The following is a 5,411-nucleotide window of genomic DNA, read 5'->3' on the forward strand; positions in this document are numbered from 1 at the left end:
ATTGCAGCACATAGAGTGGATGGAGTTGACATGAGGGAACTCTACATCACTTCTGGAAAGGGAGTTAGTTTTTTGTTTGTTTGTTTTTTAAAGAGTTACTTATTTCATTTTGTCATTATTATTTCTTAATTTGTTGAAGGACACGTGCACTCAGAAGAGAGAGACAGAGAGTTAGAGAGAGAGAAAGTGAGAAAGCAAGCTGCCAGGTTTGGGACTCAAACCACACGGGGCCATGTGAGAGTCCAGTGCTTTAACCACCATGCCATCTGCTGGCCTCATAAAGTTTTTAAGTTTTTATAAGTTTTCTGGGTTTTGGCCTTTTTCTTTTCTTTTTTGTTTTTTAATTGTTAGTGTATATATTTACGAGAGAGGAGAAAGAGAGAGAGAGAGAGAGAAAGAAAGGGAGAGGGAGAAAGCATCCCTCTCAGTGGGGTTGGTCATAATCCCTCCTCTTTCATATCTCCATCCTCCCTTGGGGATTCCAATACAATTATCATGTAGGCTAGTTTTCCTCAGGGCAAATACAAATGCATGTAATTAAATAGTTCCTGGTGAAAGGGCTCGAATGGACAGAATTGCATGTCTAAGTTTAAAATGGGGCTGGGCTGCCTCAGAGCCATCATGAGTGGTCTCTGTGTAGAGGCCGGCACGCTAAGGCTTGCATCCGCGATGCACAGATGATGATGAACAGGGTTGGCCCCAGCTTCATTTGATTGTAACAAACAGGGCTGGCCCAGGCACAGTCGTGACATTGATGAGGACCAGGAGCTTGGCTTTGGGACTTTTCCATCATCTTCGATCCTCTCTTCTCTCCCTTGCTTCTTAGCACAAAGCTTGGTATCTAGTATAGACACTATACATACCCGTTCTTCGTGAGTGATTGGATTTCACCTGTAATGAAAGGAAATAAGTAAATAAATAATACTTAACAAAAAAAGAGAAATAACTACTAATGAGTTATCTCAGAAACTATAATTACATCTAAAATCGAGAGAGCTGTACTCTCTCGAAACTATTCACCATAGCTAGCAAACAAAACAACTCAGAGTAAAAAAATCCCCCTCTTCCCCTTCGGCAGGAATCATAAAGTGACAAGGGTCATAGGCCGGCTGCCATGTAGATGGTTATCAACTTCTAAAACCACTTTCTTACACTGTGCGGCTTGGAATTTCCCCTCCTCCCTGCCACCTTGATGTCAAGAGCAGCTACATATGCGGGTCAGCTCTGCACAGGGTCACGTAGGTTCATCTGAGAGAGCACTGGAAATTCCCTCCTGTGAGTGTGCTGGTCCAGTTGAATGAGAGGTGATTTTGTAAGATAAAAATATTTTAATGCTAAATACAACCATTCTGAAAAAACAAACAAACAAACAAAAACCAACCAACCAAGCAAACAAAAAACCAACAAAAACAAGACAAAAAAACCAGCACTTAGTTCATCTCCATGTCTGATGTGTTCTAGGGAGGGGCAAATGCATACGAGGATCAACCCAATGGTCTTGGTCTTCAGAGAGAGTTAAGGACCTGGAAGTTTGTTTTCTTACTCTTCCTCTCCTTTTCTATCTGGTCAAATTAAATAATAACAAGTAAAATTAAATAATTCTTATTTTTTAGAGAGAATTTTTTTGCTATAGGGCACATGCACTTACCAGAGAGACAGAGATATAGAAAGCGAGAAATCATTCTCCAGGGGGGGATGGTCATGGCACCTCAATCCCCTCTCCTCCATTCTCCTCTCAGGATTGTGGGCACACAAGCACACATGCCTGGTGTGAGTTTAAGCTGTCAGATCCAGGACTCCTGTTACAGTCAACTACATGGGAGTCCAGACATAACCATCTGCTGGTCCCTTAAATAAATAATTCTTTCAAAAATAAAAAAGAATTTTCTCTATATTCCTGGACTGAAGCCACAAGACTTTAGTCTGCACAAGATCGCCCAGAAAGAGTGAGAAAAGAAGGAGTCAAGACCGCTGTTGTGAGACATTCTGATAGTTAGCTGTCAGAGAGCTGAAAATAAACCTGAAAAAGGAACTCCAAGAAGTGGGCCAGTGGACAGAGACAAGCCAGGACCATGCAGGAGTTGAAGAAACCTAGAGAAGAAAGGGATTCAAGGAGGTAAATATTGACGATACTCTTGCATTATCCCGTAAGGTCAAGTAAAACAAGCAAAGCCAAAAGTGATGCAGCATCTTATAGACTGGATTGTTGCCTTCGAAATCCACACATTGAAGCCCTACTTGCGTTGTGACTGCATGTGAAGAAAGGGGCCTTTAAAGAGGTAATGAAGAGTAAGTGAGGTTATAACGGTGGGCCCTGGTCCCGTATGACTGGTGTCCTTGTAAGAAAAGATTAGGATACAGACACACACAGAGAGAAGGCCTTGTGTGGACATTTGCAACACAGTCACGCATAAGCCATAGAGAAAGGCCTCAGTAGAAACCTAGAAACCAGCCCTGGCCACACCTTGATTTGGGGTTTCAGCCTCCAGAGCAATGAGAAAATAAATTTCTATCTTCAAGTCACCCAGGCTGTGGTACATGAATAAATACCAGCAACGAGGAGTCATAGACAACCTATGATGATGTAGTTGGGGGGAAGGATGAAAATGGAGAACTGAATTTCAGCGCGTTAAGGAATTGAGGGAAATGAGTCAGTGACTGGAGACAGGGCATTAGATCCTTCTTTCAAGAAATTTGAATGTTTGGGTCAGCAGGTGGCATGGTGGTTAAGGGCACTGGAATCCCACATGGCCAACCGCAGTTCAAATCCTGAATCTGGTGGCTTGCTTTCTCACTTTCCTCTCTCTCTCTGTCCCTGCATGATCAAATCAAAATAAATAAATAAATAATTTTAAAATAAAAAAAAGAAATTTGAATGTAAAGACAAAGAGAGCACAAGATGGGAGAAATGTGAGATGTCAAAATTATGAGGATTAAACTTGAAAATAAGCAAATAATGAATAATTATTATCATCTATGCAAAAAACACACTTAAAAGGTAGAATATCTCCCAGATTAAAGAGCATGATTGCAATCTAATCATTGCAATGATAATGAAAGTAACAAATTAATGATAACATCATGTATTGAGTAACTAAGATAAGTAGTGAGCTTCGTGCATTGTAAGTTTCTTTCATTTTATCTTCATAAGATAAGGCCTGGAGTCAACCAGATGTATTTACTGAATGAATAATAATGACCTCACAAAATAAGCATAATATTCTCAATTTCTATATGAGGAAATAAGGACTCATATAGTTTAAGAAACTTATCATTGGTTTCTACAGCTCTAAAGCCTAATCAATAATGCAGACATTTAAAGAAATGGTATGTCAGAGCCAGCAGGTAGCATAGTGGTTAAGGCACTGGACTTTCACATTGTTGACCATGGTTCCAGTCCTAGACCTGGCAGCTTGAAACCCACACCAGAGGCGTGTGCCTGCATGCGCAAAATCCTGAGAGGAGAAAGGAGGAGAAGGGATTGCAGTGTGACCATCACCCATGGTGGGTGCTTTTTCACTTTCTGTCGTTCTGACGAGTGCAAGCAGTCAAGAGCAAAAAATCTCTCAATAAATAAATAAGTAAATACATAAATTAAAAAATGCATGATATGCCATCTATAAGAAAATGCCCTACATATAAATAATAAGAGAGGAGAAAGGCAAAACCAAAGGCATTAACCTTTCAACTTGGAGAGTAGAACCATCTTCCAGGAAAATGTGCAGAAGGTTTTACAATTCTACTAATTTTTTAGTTTGCTTGTTTCTCCCATGAACTAAAGAGACAGAGAGCAAGATGCCCCCAACAGTGATGCAGTGATCCACCCTCAGCCTCAGCCAACCCTAGATCCTGGGGCCTGTGCTGACATACTTAAGGAGGCCTCTGGGTACAAATGCAAACCCTTCCTATGTAGATCTGCTTAGCAGAGTATTGTACTTCACCACCATGCTACCACAAGACCTCGTCTTCTTGTAATTATTAAATCAAGCTAAATATTGTGAGGATGCTCCTTCCATGAGCCCTTGTATAACAATCTGCAACCCAACTTAAATTGAAAGCTTAATTTCAGAGTCACACATAGCAGCAGCTCAGCCATTAAGAGCAGCTGAACTTCAGTCAGTCACGGGCAGCCATCTGTTCAAACGGGTCAAATAAGGCAAATCCAGCCCAGCCTAGGTGGCACAGTCCACAGCGTGCTGGAGACCATATGGCCAACCACGGATTTGGATTCCCATGTTGTCCTGATAAAACTTGGTCCTCCGGCCCTGAGAAGGATGGTCATGGCATGGCAAGATCCCATTGAGAGCACTTTCTCTCTCTCATGTCTGCATATATTTTATGTTAGAATTGGAAAAAAAAAAAAGCAAACTCGGAGCTGTAACCAATCAGCCCTCTCTGTACGTCACTTCTGCTTTCTGTATCTTATTTACCTTTTTAGTTCTTAAACATTTTCAGACTAATTTCAGTTCCAGGGCTCTCTGAACCTGTTCTGGTACTGAGGGACGTCCAGTTTTAGAATCACAAATAAGAGTCAATTAAGATCCACAAACCTAGATTTACTATAATTTTGTCTTTCAACACAAAGTTATTCTAACACTAACCCCTCTCCCCCAGCCTGGGATCTGGGGCCAGATTGTGGACCTTATAGATTCCTGTAAGAGCTCTCAGAGAGATGAAAAAATGGTCGATTTTCTTCTCTTGATCTGTGTTAGTTGGACCCTTCAAGAAGCACCAAGATGAGAGTAACCATGCAAGAGGCTTACCTGTAGGAGAAAGACAGGAAGGGATGCAGATGAGGCTGGGAGAGCTATTAGACCTTAGAGGAGAGAGAGATGGTTTCATAGATCTAAGCAAATTTGACTGCACTGTAGTTCTTGGAAAGTATTGGCAAAGCTGAAGGTGAGTCCTTGAGCCATGAACACCCATCAGAGGAGTCCTTGTCTTTCAGGAAAAGGCTGGTATTGTATCCCTGCCACACTCATTCATTGTTGGGACAGTGCAGGGGAAGTGTGGCCTTGGGCTTTGGATGTGGACTGCCTACTGCAGCATAGTCTTGGCACCATTGCAGTGGCGCATTTCAAAATGCAAGAGAGGAGCTATTGGTCAATTATGCCAGCTGCAGCTAAGATCTGAAAGTTGTACTATCAAGACTGCCTCATACCATGTGCCTGTTTATAACTTCCTACTTAATGTATTTCTTTCATATAAATAAATGAATGGATACAAAAGTACCAAAGGAAATTTGAAAAAAATAGCCTTTTTTAGCTTCCAGTCAATGATATGAATACCCATAATTCTACTCAGTTAAATAAGTCAGTCAATAGCAACAAACTATAATTCAGGCAACTAAGAATTGGTACAAGATTCATCATTTGTTATCAATGCTTTAAATCATATTAATATGGCTGGAT

Source organism: Tupaia chinensis, unplaced genomic scaffold (genome assembly GCF_000334495.1).
Source record: "Tupaia chinensis unplaced genomic scaffold, TupChi_1.0 Scaffold000048_1, whole genome shotgun sequence".
In the NCBI taxonomy this organism is placed as follows: domain Eukaryota; kingdom Metazoa; phylum Chordata; class Mammalia; order Scandentia; family Tupaiidae; genus Tupaia; species Tupaia belangeri.